At 37.9% G+C, this 21101-nt stretch overlaps 1 pseudogene; it reads right to left on the bottom strand.

Annotated features, from left to right (window-relative positions):
- Positions 1-15487: 15487 nt before the first annotated feature.
- LOC101007218 lies at positions 15488-20751 on the bottom strand (annotated as a pseudogene).
- Positions 20752-21101: the final 350 nt, after the last annotated feature.

Here is a 21101-nt window from a genome sequence, read left to right as displayed (position 1 = left end):
AGGAAAAAAAAAAAAAGAAAGAAAAAAAAAGAAAAACAAGAAAGGAGGGAGGAAAGGGAAAGAAGCCCACCCAAGGATCACTTAGAATGAGAATTCCCTTAGTAGGAACTTAGATTTCCTTATAGCTTAATGCTCACCACAGAGCCTAGCACAATGTCTGTGTCTAGTAACACTAAACAGGGAGGATTTGTGAATTTGGGTTATATTAGCTCTGTTTAGATGAAGGATAATTTTTATCCCATTTCCTATGCTTCTATGAGTCCTAATATATTTAAGGTTGTTGAGATCAACCACGGTCTTATGTTTCTGGATCTTGTTCTTCCTCCTTTGCCCTCAGGCCCTGACTCTGGTTATTCCTTTCTCTATACTACCCTTTTACCTTTTATATACTATATCGCCTCACTGGTTATGCCAGCTTACAATTCTGTGTGCCTTGGTGCTTATTTCTGTGCCAGTACCAGCAAAGTGCTTAGTTAGCCAAAGTAGGCATTCAATAGTAGTTTGTCAATGATGACCCCTCCAGAACCAACAATCCATTGGTCTCCCATGTCCCTTCCTCCTTTCATATTCTCACTTCCCAACATATCCAGCTTAGATTTCAAGGCCTAGCTTTGTAATCACTCTGGTGTATCCACTTTGAGCTCTCCTGGTCTTCTGTTGTTTAGTTGTACCTGTTTGGAAAACTCCAATCCTGCTTAGATCTAATATTCCATCTACTGGTCACCTGTACCTGAGGAATTAAATGTATATAAAGATAAACTGCATTAAATGTTTGAAATGTTGGTCTCATTTTAAATTCATAATTGATAACCTCAAACGAGTTCAGAGTTTCACCCAGGAAATCTACTGTATTTCTTCAGAATATTCACTCGCTCTATTAGTCCGTTCTCACACTGCTATAAAGAACTACCTGTTAGTTAGAACTACCAGTTTAGACTGGGTAATTTATTTAAAAAAAAAAAAAAAAAAAGGTTTAATTGACTCACAGTTTGGCAGGCTGTACAGAAGGCATGGCTGGGAGGCCTCAGAAAACTTACAATCATGAAAGAAGGCAAAGAGGAAGCCAACACATCTTACATGGCAGGAGTAGTAAGAAGCGAGCAAAGGGGGAGGTGCTACAACCAGATCTTGTGAGAACCTTATCAGGAGACGGCACCAGGGTGATGGTGCTAAACTGCTAGAAACCACCACTATGATCCAATCCTCTCCCACAAGTGCCCACCTCCAACACTGGGAATTACAATTCAACATGAGATTTGGGTGGGGACACAGGGCCAAACCATATTAACTCTCCAACCCTTCTAAATAATTATATGTTTTTTCCATTCTTCTCAAACTTCCAACAGTTCCTATCCTTCTTCTCTTTTATCAGATAATATCAGTTCCTATTGAGAAAACAGAAGTGATCAGAGGAGGACTTGTTCTACCACATCCACCCAACTATTACTTCTAGCCCTGTCTTTCCTTCTGTTCCCTTTATGGACGGACTGTCTCTACTCCTATCAAAGCCAACCCTGCCGTTGTGTACTCGATCCCTTCCCTCTTACCTACTCCATCAATTCTTTCCACTATGTCATTTCTGTCTGTAGACAAACAGGCCATCATTTCTTTATCTTAAATAGGCACTCCGTCTTTCTTCCTCCATGTCTTATACCACTTTCTCCTCTATCTACCATTCCATTGCTCTTCTACCCTTTACAGAAAAGTCCCTCAAATGAGTTGTCTATACTTGCTCTTTCTATTCCTCTCCTATTCTCTCTTGAACTCTCTCCAAATCATACTTTTCATGCTTTTGTTTTCACCACCTATTCACCCAGGACCTCCATGTTGCTAAATCCAATCATCCATTTTCAGTTCTCATGTTAGCTGAACTATCAGAAGAGTCTGACATTTCTGAGTAGCATTTTTTTTTTATGTGGCTCCAGGGCTCATGTGCCTGATTTTCTCCCTACATGGACACTTCTTCTCAATCTCTTTTCCTGTTTCTTCTAAATCTTCCTAACTACTGAATAATCAGTTGCCTTAGACTTCTCTTTTTTTCTACCTACAGTCACTCTGTTAATGATCTCATCCAGATTCATAGCTTCGAGTACCATCCACAGAAGCAATGACCCCAAATTTGTATCTCCAGCCAGACCTCTCACCTGAACTTCATAGTCATATGCCCTATTCCCCTCAACATCTCCTTTGAATGTCTAACAGGATCTCAATCTTAGCCTTTTCAAAGCAAACTCCAGGCTTCCCCCAGATATCTGTTTCCAAAATTTTTCATTTCAGTAAATGCAACTATATCCTTTCACTTCCTCAGTATAAATCTTAGAGTCATCCTTCACTCCTCATACCCTACATCCAATCTATCAACAAACCCTGTTGATTTTACAATGTTTCTCTCTCACCCTCTTTCCTTCTTGATAGCTAAAGATCTACATACCTATAAATATGTGACATCTAATCACTTTTCACCACCATCTCCTGTCACCATCTTCCCAAACCACCACCACCACTTACCTAAATTACTGCAATAGCTTTAACTAGTCTCCCAGTTTTCACTTTTCCCCCTTCACCTATTCTTAACGTAACCACCAAAGTGATGCTTTTAAAACATACATTTAACTCATGTCACCACTTTTGTCAAAGCCCACCTATGGCTTCCCATCTCAGAGTTAAAATCAAGGTCTTTATAATGGCTACAAGGCTCTCTACCATCGGGCTCTTATTACTTCTCCAACCTCATATGTTATTGTTCTCCCCTTGGCTCATTTCATTGCAACTTTACTAGTCTTGTTGCTATTACTTGAAAGTAGCAGAAAGACTCCTGCCTCAGCATCATTTGTACGTGCTTTTCTCTCTGCCTGGAATGCTATTCCCCCTATATCCACATAGTTTACTGCCTCACCTTCTGTGAGTCTTTGCTCAAATATTGCCTCAGTGAGGCTTTCCTTGTCCACCCAGTTTTAAATGGCAACTCTTTCCTCACACATTCCCAGTTCTCCTTGTCTTCCTTCTCTGCTTCATTTTCCTCCATAGCATCTATCATCATCTGTTGAGTTCCCCAGGAATAGAGTTGCCATATAAAACACAAGATACCCAGGTAACATTTGAACTTCAACTTACTTATAGGCTGCAGGACCTTACCTGCAATGGAGAATGGCCTTTGCCTTCCAGCTTGATACAGAAAGGAACAAATTCCATCTCAACGGATTGTCTGGGAATTCAGTTTTCTGTAGCCCCAGCACGAAGAACAAGAGAGAAAAATCCAAATGCTATGATTTCTTATTTAACCCAGCTCTAAATCATGATGTGGCCTACATCTGCTCGTGTTAAACATCTTGACTTTGTAAAGAAGATTCTCAATATAAAGCATTCCCAGGGCTTTATAAGAAAGTTTGTTTAGAATTTTTGTTCTGTTACACCAGAATGGTTAATTCTGCTCTGTTGATGTCCCTAGGTAGACTGTGAACTATTCAGGGTAGAGGCCATGTATGATGATTCTTTAAATATCCCTGGTTCCTAATACAATACCCAATACATATTCAATGAATGTTTATTAAATAGCATATGATGTTTTAGACTTAGACTAATTTTTGTCACATTTTAGATGGCTATTTTAATGAATCTGGCCTCTGAAATGCATCAAATAGGCAATTTCTACAGACAGCAACATTTATAGGTAGCAAACTTGATGGGGTGCTTCCGGCTTCCTCTAATATACCACATTTCTGAGAGTTTTTAAGTAATTGTCCACACCTTACCTTATTTGTCATGATTTTTTTGCTTCTTAAGCTATCAGCATGGAATACAAGTACATAAGAATTTTCTAAAAATTAAACATTATATACAGAGTTCCAAACAGCATATTTCTATTTAAATTACACTCTTTCAAATTATGTAGAGAATATTTGAATGTCAATCAAGACAAAAAGATTGAATATCGGGTATAAATCATAGACTTTAAAATGTACAAGGATCATTGTTCTGCCGTGTTTAGAAAGTGGAAGAGGAAAGTATGCCCAAGGATGTGTGGGTGTTTATTTCAAGAGACTGGAAGAGGGATGACAGAGTGGAGTAAAGGACCACACTTTACACTTCCAGTAAGCTACAAAGTGCTAGAGGTTGACTGAGCAACTGTAGGAGAAAGAAGTCCTTTCCCTACATGATCTGGGAGTTCTGAAAGGTTGTAATAGATGCTCTCACAGTGCAAGGGAGAGCTATGGCATAAATACATGTGGACAGAGGACGTGGTGTGATTAATCCAAAGTCACAATCAATTCAGAGCTGGATTTGATTGAGGTGTCATTGCAGGAAAATAATGCTGCTAAAAACACGATAGGACTTTCAAAGGTATATAGAGTAAGTTTTATATATTGTAACATATAAATCACCATATAATCTGTTCTAAATAGTTTAATGTGAAATTTCCATCAAAAGTAGAAAGAGGAAACAAAGTAAAACCCTACCACTGTAAACTCATGTATTCTTTGTCCCTCCCCCACTAAATTTTTACTCTCAAAGTTTTGCTACCCCAAATCTTATGTTGTGTAGGTCTTTGGGAAAAGGCAAAATGGCACAGTCTGGGGAGAAAGTGTCCACACTGCCCCCACCCTATGGTGGCAATTACATCTCCTGGGCCAAACTTTCTCTCCCAGCCTGGCTCCTGGGAAGATGGTGAGCCTCAGTTCTCCCCTCTATTCCAAGTCAGAATGTTAAACCTACCCATGTGGGGTAAGTGTTTTTAACAAAGGACCTCAGATACTTTTGGACTTCATTAAATTTCATTTAAAAATGAGACAAATAGCCACAGCAGAGTTTCCAGCCACAGCATGAATAGGCAGTTCAGCAGCCCATCTTTACCCTGGCCAGCAGGGCAAAAGACCTTCCCCCACTAAGCAGGCTCCGTGAGCAGCCAAAGTCCATGCAGAATGGCCCAGGTGCTGATCACATTTCAGTTCTGGTCCTGCAAGAGGCTTTCTCCCAACTGCAATGATTTGCCTAGCACTTACATTAATTGTTTAAAATCAAGCCTCAGATTCAAGAATATTTAGGTAGAAATTAAACACTAACCTATAATAACCAGATAATTAGGAAACATCACCAGATTTTGTGAAAGAAATAAGGTTTTAAGAGAAATAAGAATAAACTATGTTTTACATCTAAAACTCTAAAAGCTTAGTGTTCTGAGGATTTTAAAAAATAAATCTTATTAAAAAGGATCCTTTAAAAAGTAAATAGCCATATTTATTGGTGAATGAACTCATTCTTACACACTGAAAATCCTAGCACTTTGCCAACAGCAGAATATTTTTTAGTTGAAAGAAAATAAACAGCAAAAATATAATTATGATGCATGAGCCAATGTGTTCAAATGTTTTCTTATTGGCTTTGCTTTAAAATAAGATTTTTAGACCGAGATATTTGAACTTTGGTAAATATTAGCAATTGCTTGGTCAATATAGTGACAGTCCTTATTTTCAATCACCAATTATTATTATTATTCCTTATTTTCAAACACCAATAAGCCAGATTGATAAATTTCTTTAAGTTGGGTTCTTAAATTTCCTTACTGTAAAAGTTGTATGATTTGCTTAACCACAAATATTTCCTGACCATCTATGATGCCCACATCACAGAAATGAACACAGTAGAATGCAAAGATGTAAGTTTCCTCTCTAAGATTGTATCTTCTTGATGGGGAGATAAATCACACACAAGAATGACAAGTACAGATAAATAAAGTGACAGTACTTGGCATGGTCCAGTTAAAAAAGGATTTTGGAAAGTCAAAAGCAAAAGGAACATTCATTTTTAGAAATCAGAAGAAAAACATCATAGAAGAAATGGACTTAGAATTGTATAAGGGGAAACATGAAGGGTTCAATCTAAGAAACAGGATGTGTTTTCTGGGATGTAAAGGTGACACTAGAGAGAAGAGAGACTGGTATCCACCCTTTCCGCTAAAGGTTAGCTTTTCAATTGCTCATATGTATGCATCATATTATGTTAACTCCAGAAAGCACTGACTTTGGTTAATCAGATTTTAATTCAATTTCTTATATAAAGACTTTCCATTCTAATCTCAGCTTCTTAAATATTCTATATCCTTGTTCATTGCCAATATTCATATTTCTGTAATTCCTATGGCTAGAATTAATCATTCTCAAGGGTTGTCTAACTCTGCAGGATCCTATAATCACATGCTTTTCATACAGAGTCCTGTGGGTGATATTTTGGTCCTCATCTTTTTTATCTTTCATAGCTTATTTCACTCTCAGATCCATACCGAGCAAGCCCCATTGTATCTCTATTAAATATACACAAGAAGTGACAGAAGACTGGTGATATCACCAAAATATCCAAAGGAAGATGACTTGCAGAATTTATAGTTTTGAAAATATAATGATGTTACAGATGAAGATTCCATTTTAGATATAAAATTCCTAAACCCCCAGGCTATCACTATGGGTTCCAGAAATGATCCCCTACCAAAATTTTCACAATTAAGACAGTACCATCCACTCTTCTGCTGAACAGAACTCTGAAATACAGGGCACATGTGTTTTCATGACTCCTGCTTTCCTTTAGCCTCCCCACTCACCCCCACTTTCCCTTTTCTCTTTCAGGACCAAACAGCCTTCTCTTTACAGATTTAAGGTTCTCCCTCTGTCAACTGTCATATAGAAAAGAGATTTAGATATATTTTATAATGAGATCTTAAGGGCTTAATATGCTGCCCCCAGTGAATATTTTCATTCTGAAAGAAGACCACGGCAAAAGGGCAATGCTTTGCTCAAGGGAAAGCTTTGCCATAAACTGAATTAAAGTCATGTGAGAGGAAAGATTTTTTTTTTTTTTAGTGGGAGAGTTGTTTGAGGAGTTTTTGATGATCATAAGGTGGCAAATATCTTCTCAACACTTTATTCATTTTACACTTATGCAATTAGCTAGCATCTCTCTTCTAATGACTGGGTGGTAGTATTAACAGTATTAATAAAGATAACAGCTAATGTTTGAATGCTTATTGCTATTAATAGCTAATATTCATTGCACACTTATCTTAGCATTTTACATGTATTGTCATTTAATCTTCATCATTATTCCTAACTTAAAGGTGAAGATGCTGAGGCACAAAGATGTTAAGAATACACCCAGAAAGTTGGAATCAAATCCAGGAAGTATAAACAACTAGATCACGACTGTTAAAAATTAGTGACCACAGACTCACAGGGAAGAGTAACTAGCCCATATACGCCTAGACACACAGTGGTAGGTTTTTCCTAATGGTGACCTGGCTAAAGCCATGGGAGGTGTCCTACTCTTCCTTCCAACCTCCTCCCACACCACGCCCAGGGGCTGCCTTCATCCTTTTTAGTTCCTCCAGCTGTTCAACATGACACCAACACATTTTACCTGTTCTTCTTCCTACCTTCCTTTATTCCTCCCCCCACCATCTCTGCGCTTCAAGAGAAAACAAATGAAGGTACTGATGTTCCCTTCCTGTGAGATTCCAGGTAAAAACTGGTTAATCTGATTAATCATTATTGCTGCTTTTATTGCAACAACCACTTTAAACTGTTGTGCTAAAACATAACTGTTTTTCATCTCATAAATGTCTGTGAAAAGTGTAAACAGTGCTTTCAGAGAGCAATTTATTTTGTAATCCAGTTTCACAGAATTTTAAAGCTAGGAAAGACCTTAGTGGTCACCTCGAACAGCCTCCTCACCACAGAGGTGATAAAACTAAGACCCAGGGAGTTCTTGTGACCTGGCTAAGGTTGTGCAACTAGCTTGCTCCAGGTACAGAACTCCAGGTACAGACTTTTCTGACTTCTCTCCAACTAATTCAAGTAAAAATGTAACAGGCATTTTTTAAATGTGTCAGGTACTGAGAATACAAAAGGAATCTAATGACTTTTCCACTCTATGTTTCTTGATTAGAGTGAAGTTGTAAACATTTTTATGGTGAGAGTATCCTCAGCTACTAAAAGAAACAGTGATGTCTTCACATTCACAGAAAGAAAACTCTGAGAAGAGCTGCCTTTCTCTTTCTTTTAAGATAAAGTGGAGTTAGATTGTAACATGAACTATTGGAGCCAGCAAGAACCTCATGAAATATTTATCCATATATTCATAATATAACCCAAACCTCCTTGTTTTACCAGTGAAATAAAGAGGAATCATGGAGGTTACCTGGTGTTTTGCTTTTTTTTACCACTACCTGCACTACCTACCTTCTTCTGGTTAGAAGTAAAACAAAATTTTCAAAAAGAGAGTATGAGATTCCAAAATGTTATGCTTCCAAATCACTGAGACTTTTTTACAATGTGCATCAGGGGAAGAAAGATGAATCAGAAGAGAGATAGGCATGAGACACACTACATATCTTCCTTCTCTAGCAAGAACGTTTTTATGCTGGCAGAGAAAGGAAAGAAATGAAGAGACAATACCAGTATCAGTGAACCACTGGCCAAGCAAAAGGTAGGCATGACACTCTCCAGATGGATTTTGCTGGCAATTTTAAGAAGTTATGTGATCTTTTGACCCCAAACGGGACATTATCTCTGAGCTAGGAAAAATCTTAAGACAGCTGTGACTCCAAGATGAAGATTCAAGATGAAAACAAGATTTTCAGCACCCCTGGTCGATGCTGACACCCAAGGGTAATAATGTTACAATGACGATTTTCTTAAAGAACAAAAACCTACAATGTGTCTAGTTCTTTTTGCCTTTTTTCTAGTCATGCAACTAGTCATAAATTTTGACATTGTTTCCTATACAACATGATCACTGCTTGCTTCTTCCTTGAAAACCATTTTTCATTATTCGCTGGTATTTGGAGATAAAATTTCAGTGTGTGGAATGTATGCCACTTAAATAGATTTGACGGTCCTCTGCCTATTAGAGACGCTCCAAAGTGGAAACATAACTGTTATTGAGGGGTTAAAGCCATTCTATAGTCATTTATCGGGCTTTGTAATATGCGAGAGAGCCTAAACTAAAACATGAATAATGTTTTTTAATATACTAAAGGCTGACTGCCTTAAGTTGTTTTTCTCTCTGCTTAAACCAAAGCACAATAGGAATAAGTGTTATTGCAATTCAAAATCCATTTCAAGCCAAGCACCAACAATAAATTATGAATACTTTAAATAATGAAAATATGCATGTGAAATGTTAATATTTGTATGTCCATAAAGTAGTAAATATAAAGTCAAAGAAAACCCTCAGACCCCTCCTAAACTATGAATACACTGAAAAATAATTCAGTAATCAGGATGGGAAAAATTTCATAGTGTGGAAGTAGCTGTTAGGGAGAGATTACCAAGGACTGGCCTTATATTTATATAAATAATGTGATTGCCTTTTTGATGATTTTATTCAACAATATCTATTGAATGTTATATGTCTAATATTTATTGAGTGACAACTGTGCACCAAGCATTCTACATATTGACTTCTTAAATCCTCATAACAATTCTTTGAGGTAGATATTAGCTTGAAACATGCAAATTCCCATCTTTGTGGGTCAAAAGGGTCAAATATTGGCAAATACATAAAATCTGACTTTAATATTATTGTTTTCATTTTATGGCTGGCTCAGATAAATTAAGTAACACGTCCAGAGTTGGAATTTCAATCCTCACTCTTTTACAACCCCATTGTACACAGCTTTATCTGAAGTAATTATAATGAAATTATCCCACAGCCCCTCAAACTACGAGTGTACTGCCCTCCCTCTTACTCAAACTAAAAGGCCTGAATGGTTTCAGTGTCTTACCTTTAGGTTAAGGATTTGATTCTACTAGAATCCTTCTTTCTCTACATACCCACTGCCCTTTCATCAGCCTAATTGTACCTTCATTGTCACTGTATTTGCTGAACCAAAATTTGGAACATGTGATTAGAAATAAACATGTATTTATGAGAATAAGGATACAAAATAATTGCAATTGATACTGTCATTCAAATCAGTGGGGGAAAGATTAAACTATTCAATAAATAGTATTGAAGTGGCCAGTTTTTAGAAGGAAAAAGTACAATTAATTCCCTTCTTCATGACATAATTACATAATTTTGACTTTTCAAATTGCTAAATCTGAGCAGCCAAGCTTAAAAGAATATCTTTGGGACTTAGAGTAGAGAAGTATTTCTTAGATAAGACACAAAATATCACCTAATTTTCAACAGACAATAAAAGATCTAATAAAGTTAAAAGACAAATTACTGTTTGGTGGAAAATATCTGTAACACATACAACTAAAGATTAAACATCAGAATACATAACAGAACTCCAAGAAATAGGTTAAAAGAAAAAAAAAACACAATCTTAATAGAAATAGGAAATTCACATAAAAGAAAGGCAAATTACCAATAAATATATAAAAACATGCTGTCTCATTAGAATTTGGTTAAAATATTAATATTAGGTAAATTATTAAGAAAGAATTATCATCATACACATATGATCTGGGCTGGGTGTGGTGGCTCACACCTGTAATCCCAGCACTGTGGGAGGCCGAGGCAGGTGGATGGCCTGAGGTCAGGAATTTCAGACCAGTCTGACCAACATGATGAAACCCTGATTCTACTAAAAAGAAAAAACAGTACAGCACAGTGGCACACACCTGTAATCCCAGCAACCTGGGAGGCTGAGGCAGGAGAATCGCTTGAACCTGGGAGGCAGATGTTGCAGGTGAGCTGAGAATGCACCATTGTACTTCAGCCTGGGTGACAAGCATGGAACTCAGTCTCAAAAACAAACAAACATATGACCTGAACACCGCCATGTAATTGTCTTTATGTGGCCACCACAATCTACTTGCAGCTCTCTGAGAGTAGTTTCTATGCTTTGTTGCTATTATGGAACACCTGTGATTTTGTGTGATTCAAAATACTGGAGCACTTCTAGTGGTGAGCAGAGGCAATCAGAGGCACCAAGGCTGGGGCAGGGGTTGCCAAAGAGTAGAACCAAGACACTCTCCTTTTCCGCAGAAACTGTACAGAAGTGTTTAATGTTCATAGAAGAACTATCAAGCACTTCTTACGCACTAGGTATTTGCTAGATGCTGTATAATATATCTGAGAGGCTTCTAAGAAAAATAAAAGACTTATCTAGATCTCGAAAGTAAATTGAGAGAGAGAATAATATAAATCCAGGGTTCCCAAACTCCAGCATGGATCAAAATCACCATGAGAACTTGTTAAAACACAAATTTCTGGGCTCAACTCAGAGCTTCTGATTCAGTAGATCAGAAGTTGGGGCCCAATAATTTGCATTTTTATCAAATTCCCAAAATAGCTCATGCTGGTGATCCAGCAATTGTACGTTGAGATGAACCACTGTAAATTGGAGAAGAAGAATGAGCAGTCTCGCAGACGATGAACTCAGTAAAAGGAGTCTGGCCTGTCTGGAATGTAAACATAACTATTAAGCTAGTTGGTCCTCTGAAGGCAATCGACCTCAGTGCAACCTGTAGCACTCTCTTAGCTCTGATCCCACTGTCACCTACCACAACCCCAGCACCTGGCAGAGCCAGAGACAGCTGCCAACCATCCATCCAAGTTAGAAGGCTTAAGCAAGTATCCAGCAGGAGTCACTACCTTACCTCCAATTTTCCTACAGTCTGTCTCTATGGAGTTGCTTATTAAGGCCAACTGAGTCTATAGGCCTCTCTGCAAAAAGAAATTTTCCTTAAGGCATTCAAATGTTTCATTGCTTTATAAGACCTTGTAAGAACACTTACATTTATAATGCAGATTTAACAGTGTGCACAACTTTTTGCACAACTGTTTAAAATCTTCTTCCAAAGACTTGTAGAAATTAAATTTTCTAACTCATTCCCAGAAAATGCTAGTCTTTAATCTACAATGACATTCCCGGGTTCTCTGGTGATCCTGACTTCAAATGATACAAGGCATTTGTCTCACAATCTCTCACCAACAATAGGCCTTCTTAGCATATCTAGGCCTCATTTTGGGTTGTTGATTCTAAAAAGTGAGAAGTCTGAGGTTTAATCAATATTTTCCAGATTGATTAATGAACCTTGAGCCACATGCTACAGCTGAGCTCAATGTTTATAAAGCACGTTCAATGAGTAGTACTGCATTTTATCTTCTTTGTCTTATCAGGTAAATAAATAGAATCAATAAAGTGAACAGAGTAACTAATGAGCAGCCCTCATAATAGAGACTACATTACCTGATTCAGTTTGTTAAAAATCTGAAGATTTTAAACCATCAAAAAAGAGCCTCGATCCTTATGCCTCTCTCTCTCTCTCTCTCTCTCTCTCTTTCTCATCTACCTATTACCCACTCTATCAACAATAATTTTAACTCACACAGCTCAGCTTTAAATTTAGCAATCCAGTAGGACCATACTAAAAAAGTTGTCATGTGTCAAAAAAACAAATGGAATACCCAGGGCAATAAAATAAAATAGAAACAAGATGACGAAGCTTACGTTACTACAGGAAACAAAGAGGAATTGTCATAATGTATTTTAAATGGCACAATAAGAGTAAAACCTTCATGAACTCATTTAGACTCTTCCCCTTGCAAAGAGATATTAAAGCTTCTACACAAACATGGGAAAGAGTGCTAGAATTTCTTCTTTCTGCACTTGATGCCTCAAATGAAACCAAAGGACTATTTGAATTTCAGAGGTAGCCTCTAAATGCTTATAGCTGTTCACAGAATGCTACAGTGAAATAGAAAGGAGGGCTTCAGTTTTCTGGGAATGTTCTGCTTACTTTTATTCATTTAGGATGTCTGCTTTTTAAAAAATGTAATCACTGACAACACAGAAAGCATCTAAAAATAAAATAACTCAACATTTTAAAATTTTCCATAAATGATACAGACGAATTTAAAAATCTCAGATCAGCAAAAATGACTCTTTAGGCTACTCACAAACCACCACTATAGCTAAGCATATAATTATTTGTCCCAAGATATTTTCTCTTAATTTATTCTATTTATATGACCTACAATAAAGTTGAGTGCAAGCATAAAAGCAAATATGCAATTTGCATTGTTTACAATAAAGTGTCAATAATTTAGAAGCAACTAAATTAGACTCCCATAAATTAACCAGGTTGGAACCGAAGTTTGTATTCTCTCTACAAAATAATTTACTAAGTAAATCAATACTGCAAACATGATGATTATAGGACACTTTTTGAGGACTATATTATACTAACTATTTGAGGCAAATGATATTCCCAATGGCGATTTTTAATTAGTTTTCAGTTTTACAATTAAGCAAGAACCAAACTTCACCAGACCTGGATAGTTCTTATGCCTGTGTTTCCTTCAATTCCTCCACATCTCAAGAAATTTCTGAATTACAGATGAAACCCCCATAATACATCTGTGCCTACCCTACCCCTTCCCATTTCACCCTGTGCTCACCCCCAAGTGCAACTCAACACAAGAGCTTTAGCTCTTGTTCCATGGCAATCAGAAAACTCTGAATTCAAAAATAGAACTGAGAGAAGTAAGAAGTCAGACCCCAAGGCAGCCTGCGCTGTGGGGACGGTCAGTCTACACTGCCTGCTTTCTCTCCTAAAGCCTCTCTTAGCAAAATCTGTACTCATGCCCTCGGACTGCCATCCAAATTACCATAAACCTCTCACAACTCCAGAAGGCCAATGTCTACAATTAAGGTGTTCCAGGGCTACTCTCCCTCCAAAGGCGCTCCGAAGACTCTAAGGGGAAGCTTAGCTTGCCTCTGTCAGCTCCTGGCAGCTCCTGGTGCTCCTCGTTGTGTGGCAGAATCACCCTCATCTCTGCTCCCTCTTCACATCCTTTTGCTTTGGGCATTAGCAGAGTGCATTTCTGTTGACAAGGCAGTTCCACGTACATCATCCCCTTTGATGACCGTATTCTTCCATTTAAGCACTAATATTGTCATTTTATCGAAGAAATAACTGAGCTCAGAATGGTCCAAGATTACATGGCTAGTTAGGAGGCGGTAGAAGGAGGTTCAAGTCTTCCAAGTTCAAATCCAGTGATATTTCCACTACACCAAGCTACTCCTTGCTTCCTTCACAGATCTTCTTAACAAAGAAAAAAAATCAGTACACCCGTGGGGTGGCTTTTCAATAGGTTTTCTCACTAACCGCAGCAGTCATTCTCAGCCCCAGCTACAAATCTGAATCTCCTGGACCTGGGACCCAGGCCCGTATGTGTTTAACAAGCTACCTAGGTGATTCTACCCAAGTGCAGCCAGAGTTGAGAACACTGGGATGAGGGATTTTAGATCCTTATCTTCCAGTTTCTCTCTCTCTCTCACACACACACAATGGTTTTTTGTTATTATCTTCTTCTGAAAGCAAAAGTAACAATCACAACCACGTCTCTTATACAAGAAAATAAGATAATATACTAGGTTTAACCTATTGTGACAATAGGGGTGCTAATGCAATGCTGATGTTCTGTCTACTGCTGGTCAGAATTCCTGAACACTCCTCAGGGCATCCTCACTGCTATAAGCATGTAGGCTCTAGGGTCCAATTCTGTGATGGAGAGAAAAAGCCTAGTGCTTTGTTAAAGAAATAATAGACAAATGTGTGTGTCTTCCATGCTCCCTGCCATTTAGTTACTTTCCCTGACTCAATCACGTTTTTAATATCTGTAGTATTAGGACCTTTTACTCGAAACAGTACCAGTCATTTATGTATTGCCCAGGCTGTGCTTGTGATATAACTATTCCTTTAACCCACAGCAAACCAAGAGGGCTTGATGGAGTTCATTATTGGCTTCAGATGGCAGAGGAGGTCTGGGACTGGCTGCTGCTGAGGTGACCCTCAACAGACGTCCTGCCGATGGAACTCTAAAGACACCAGGCAGGGCAGAAATCACATGCCGCGCCCACAAACAGGAAGTCCAGAGAAACCGTCCATCCCTGTCCTTATCTTCTGTTGGGACACAGGCTCCTTCTCCCTTTGTGCTGATCACGTCAGCCCTGTTGCAGCTGAAAGTTCTCTTGGCAGGGCAAAGAGCAGGGTTAAGAGGTCCAAGCATTCCAGGAGGAAATGCCAAACGTTCATGCATACGCCAGTGTGGGTTCACACTCATGGCAAACCACAATGCCATTTTTGGATCAACTTTGTGTTCTAAAACGAGAGTTTTTATTGTAGGAAAAGTAGGCAAGTAATTTTTCAGTGCTATGTCATGACTGTCTTAATTAGTATTTTGCAAGAGTTTTAAACGCAAATATTTGGGTTGTCGTTCCATTGTACACTCTTCACTGAGTCTTCCAACTCAGATTCGGAAAAGATGGCATATGAAGAATCTTGCAATTAAAACTTCAGTATCAGGGTAGGTGATGGTGTGGTAGAAGGAATGGGGAGACTACATATTCAAGCCCTAATCAACTTATTTCCTTATTGATCAGGTAGGTTTTTAGGTAATATAAGTTACCAGAATAGTGTTACCTGAACCACATCTGAGAGGGTGGAGAAGTCCAGGTTGTCTTGCCAGGGAAATACAATTTTTTTTTTTTTAAGGTTTTTTGGCTGTAAGTTTATTCAATGCAAAATAATCCTCTTCAATTTTACTGAGGTGGCTGACCATGTCCACGACCAAATCTGCCTCTAAACTGGAATTCGGTTGCTGACCCAGCCCCAGCCTCGGCTTTCTTGTCAGCACCAGGTGGCACAGCACTCCGTCTGTAGGTACCTCTGTCAGCTTCCCCTCTTGTGAGTCTCGCAGGTCGCTCACCCTCCAGACCTTTAGGCCGAGGCCTGCCAGTCTCTGGACGGCTACGGCATAGGGTGGCAGGCACAATCTCCAGGGGCAGATGAAGGTAATCACGGAGATACTGGATACCCTCATTGGTAAGGTACCAGTAGAAATGTCTGCAGGCAAACTGTTCCTTCAGGTAGCCTCGGGACTTGAGAGACTGCATGGCCTTCATGACATGAAGGTTGGGCACATTCTTGTCTGCCAGCTCCGGGTGCTTAGGCATGTGGACATCCTTCTTGGCCACTATGACTCCCTCCTTAAAAAGGAGTTCGTAAATGGCAATCCGGTTCTTCTTAGGCATCAGCATCTCGGCGGCTGCAGGGTCCGGGGCCGGGACCGGAAATACAATTTAATTTTAGTTTTTAAGGATCAGTTAAGGATAACTAGTGGCTTGAGGGCCTGGCTGTTTCAGTCAATGAGAGAGCATGGCCTGCTCAGATCTCCAGACACCTATACTGTTCCTTGCCTCCATGACACACTTCTTTCCATTCCAGGAATGCCCTCTCTCCACTGATGTGCTTAGCAAGCTGCTATTCATTCTTCAAGAGCTTGTTTTCCTCTGTGACATCTCCCTAAATTAACTACTCTCCCATGAGTATTTTTCTGGACACATCTATTCCTGGCACTCCACCTATCCCATTACATTGTAATTGCTGGTTGACACATTTGTCTTCCTTACTAGAAGGACAGGAATTCTAATTCATTTGAGAGTGGAGATGGTTTGGAAAGGGTACTCTCTAAATTACCAAATAATATGTGCTTATTGTCATAAATTGAATATCAAAGTGACAAAAAGTTAGTAGTCTCTCCATATCCTCCTTCAGTTGTAACCCTCTCCCTTGATAATCAATGTGTATAATTTATCTCTATCCTCATAATGAAATATATGAAAGGGGTTTTCCCAAAATATGGTATCCTACCCTCTGCATTACTCAGTAACTCATTTTCACCTAACATTATATCACAGACATCTTTCAAAGTCAACAAATTTGATTTAAATTGTTTCTTAAAACTATGAAGTATAAAGTTAGGAGATAAAAATAAAAACAGAACAATTGGTAGAGATACATCACAAATTTGTCTTCATGCTTTTCAGCAAACAATCCAAAAAGGATAACAAATAATTTTACCATGTCCATAATTTAAAAATAAAAGCAATCCAGTTGCACCAAAAGCAAATTTTCTTCAGATTAGTTCTGAAGAAAAATGTATGTTGTGCTCCTCATAAAACAAGTTTAACTACAATGAGCACATTATTTTAAAATGTCCTTATAGTAAATATTAGCATCAGTTTCCAGGGTGGATTGTCAATGTCCATCAAAACTGTAATATCTCATAACTAGCAAAACACCTTAGAGTAGTTCAGTTCCAATTTCATTGGAAGGAAAAAAGGCCTAAGGGCCAAGTGGTCTGCTCCTAAGTGAATGGAAATGAGAACAGCTATAATAGAGTTTCATGACCTGGAGTCCACAGTCATCCATCCCTCTGCAGAAAAATATACATATACATATAAATTGAACACAAAATTCAATTATGTTTGCGCAGATCTGAATTTTTCAGGGAACAATACTTATTTAGATTTATCCAATTCTCAGAGGTCTGTGACTAAAAAAAGTTTTATCAAAAAGATTTGGAGCCACTAATGTGGAAGAGCACACGGCCTGTATACCTTCCCATAAATTCTCTATAAGTTTTATTTCTTTCAAAGAAGATCTTGACAGTCATTTGTTCACCCACGTAGCCTTAGTCCCCAGCATAGATCCTGGTACATGTAGGTGTTAGGGACTGAATGTTTGTGTGTTCTCCAAAAATTACATGTTAAAATCCTAACCCCCAATGTGATAGTATTAGGAGGTGGGGTCTTTGGGAGGTTATTAAGTCATGATGGTAGAGCCCTCATTATTGGGCTTACTGGAAAAACACAAGAGGGATGATTTCTCTTTTGGTCATGTGAGAACACAATGAGAAGACAAATGTCTGCAACTATGAAGCAGGCCCTCACCAGACACCTGAGAGACAGGCACCTTGATCTTGGATTTACTAGCCTCCAGAACTGCAAGAAATAAATGTTTGTTGGTTAAGCCTCTCACTCAGTATTCTGTTAAAACAGCCTGAACTGATCAAGACAATAGACTTGCAACAAATTTGTGTTGGATAAGTGAAAGTTGAGCAGGAGAGTGCACACGTTCTCAATAGCTGAGGGGACCTGGATGTTATGGCATTCTCTGTGGCTGTAACAGTCACCTGACCGGAGGAAAGTTGAGGATGCCACCAAGGAAATGGTACAGAATAGAAGATAAATGAGAAAGTGACCAACGGCAAGGCTAAAACTTTCCCCAGGAAGTAATTTGTAAATACCTCCAGTGCTTACATAAGTAAATGATCAGGGTCTCAAAGTTTCTCACCATAGATGGAGATTACCATAATTTTAGTAGCTTTTATATCACTTGCCTATAGAAGTATGTTAGCCTATCAAATTACGTATGTGTGTTCAATGGCAATGATTGGCAGTATTGATATACATTTTTCTCTGAAATGGACTGATCACTCATTTAGCTGGCATCTTGCATCTGCCACTGAAAGAAAGAAGACAAATTGACTCTATTTTTCAAACACAGCAGAGTTATTTATTTTGTTAAGCACAACATATTCATCTCTGTTAGTTTTCATATAGCAGCAAGAGAGTCAAGCCATCCGGATGTAAAACTAATTAATGGAAATAACCTTTGGATTACTAAACTGGCAGTCTGACACTGCTGATTAGATTATCAGGGGAATAGTGAGTTGTGAAAAATATTACTAAAATAAATCCAGATTTTTATTTTATTATAGGAAAGGGAGTTCAGCAACTTTCTAATCAAGAATTCTTTGTTGGTGTTGGCATGAGGGTAGTTGCAGTATTTTTCACTTTTTTCTTATTCTAATATTATGTAAACATAGCCCAAGATACATTATTTTTGGTGTGGGTTCGCTCAGAGAAGAGAAGTAACTCTGAATAAATTACTCACAAATTCTCTACTAGGGAGTGAGAAGGACGACATTTTGAAAGGCTTTTTTTGAGGCAAAAGAGAAAAAAGAAAAGAAAATTTAAAAAGGAAAAGAAAATTACTATCCCAAAATAACCTATATCTTTTCAGGAATATAAACACCTTCATGCTAATATAGCTGGAGAAAAATTTCATACAGTTCTGATCCAAAAACAATGAATCTAAAAACTCTCCTTAAAATATTAATTCTCTCCTCTGTCATGAGTTTTTTCCTTCACCTTTCTTCCTTCTAAATGAAATGTGGGTGATTCAAGGTTCTTTTCTTTGCATCAGAAAGCAGCTCTAAAGGAGCACCATACTGACTTCTCTCTAAAGATTAGAAATCTCTGCTACTCAAAAGCTGTTAAATATGTTTCCCTGAGAAACACAGGGATTGGGGTCTGTTTTATCCTCTCCATTTAAAACTACCAAAAAGACAGACTAAAAATTGACTCACTGATGAAGACCATTTCAATATATACTGCTCTAGCCTCTAGAACTGCAAGAAATAAATGTTTGTTGGTTAAGCCTCTCACTCAGTAAAATCAAACACTTTTTAATTTTTTTAATTCCTCTTGTTCTATCCTTTCACAAGAAATTATGGTGCATAAAACTATTATATAGGAGATTCTCACAGAAAAAAAATGTTCGAGGATAAATATCATATACATTCTAAAAATGACTAGTCAAGTCTGTTATTACACAGTCAGTTCTGAAACACCTTCATTCATTCAAGGACAGAGCTACTGGAAATTCAGCGTAATATTCTTTTTGATACATTAGTAAACATCCTAGAGCCAAGTAGAGCCAAAGACTTATTCCTGGAGAGTTAATTGTGCAGGCAATGTTCTTGGCATAGAGAAATAAAATTTATGGAAATTGCTGCTGTCAGTGTGAATCATAAACACAGGATCCAACCCTATAGATGCACAACTCATCTCACCTTACCCTCAAACCTGTCTTATCCTACCTTTATTTAAAATTTCAACACTTTTTATCAGGTGTTTTTGGTATTAATTTTGATTTTTAAAAATATTGCATTGAAATATTATCTTCTCTGCTGAAATTTTTTGCATATTTTTAAGTCGTGTGACCTAATCTCCCAGTGCCAGCCCTAACTATGACTTCCCCAGGGGTAGTCCTAAATTTCTCTGCCAGAAGGAAGGATTATATTTAATTTTGATGGCTCTTTAAATTAAAAACATCTTCTATTATATTTTTCTTCCTATAACTTTCAATACATATCCGTGGTATTTACTCAGAAAAAGTAAGTAAAAAAAAGAAAAAAAAAAACCACACTAGTCCCATTTAAAAATAACCACTGTTAGTAACTTACTGTCCATACAGTAAGTATGGTACTTGCCATACCTTTCTCTATTTGTGAAACATATGTTTGTGTCAGTAAGGTACACAGATGATAGATAGATGATACTTATAAGATATGGCTATATAACAATTTTTCAGTTTAGCCATGTTTTAAAAGAAATAACATCATTTCATTTTTTATAAATTAGTATATTTATTTTTCTAAATATATTCTCTGTCAGTATAGATAACTTCATTATCTATACACATTGGCCCTTTTTTTTCTCTCTTGCTCTCTTGCTGTAGCTCTCATTCCCTCGCCTTCTACCTCTAGCTATCTATCTACCTTTAACCTATCAGTGGGTTAGAGTTATTATTCTCATTAATATCCCCATCAATTTATCATAGCTGATAACATTATGGATTTGATATTGGACAGCCCAGGTCTGAATTCTAGATGTGTGTCTTTGGGCAAATTATATTAGTGCTTTAATCCTAAATGTTCATATATTTCAAATAAGTGTCAAAGAAAATCCCTAACCTCATAGGGCTGCTGCAAGAATTAAATAATCATTGTAAATGCTTACCATAGTGCCTGGTACTGAGTAAGCATCCAACGCATGTAAGTTATTAAAATTAAAATAAGAGATTCCTGTTCCAAGATGGCCAAATAGGAAGAGCTCTGGTCTGCAGCTCCCAGCGTGATCGACACAGAAGACGGGTGATTTCTGCATTTCCAACTGAGCCCCCGCTGGGATACCCAGGCAAACAGGTTCTGGAGTGGACCTCCAGCAAACCCCAACAGACCTGCAGCTGAGGGACCTGATTGTTAGAAGGAAAACTAACAAACAGAAAGGAATAGCATCAACATCAACAAAAAGGACATCCACACGAAAATCCCATCTGTAGGTCACCAACATCAAAAACCAAAGGTAAATAAAAACCACAAAGATAGGGAGAAACCACAGCAGAAGAGCCAAAAATTCTAAAAACCAGAGTGCCTTTTCTCCTCCAAAGGATCGCAGCTCC

This window comes from Papio anubis, chromosome 7 (genome assembly GCF_008728515.1).
Source record: "Papio anubis isolate 15944 chromosome 7, Panubis1.0, whole genome shotgun sequence".
Taxonomy (NCBI): domain Eukaryota; kingdom Metazoa; phylum Chordata; class Mammalia; order Primates; family Cercopithecidae; genus Papio; species Papio anubis.
This window is presented reverse-complemented; position numbering and strand designations above follow the sequence as displayed.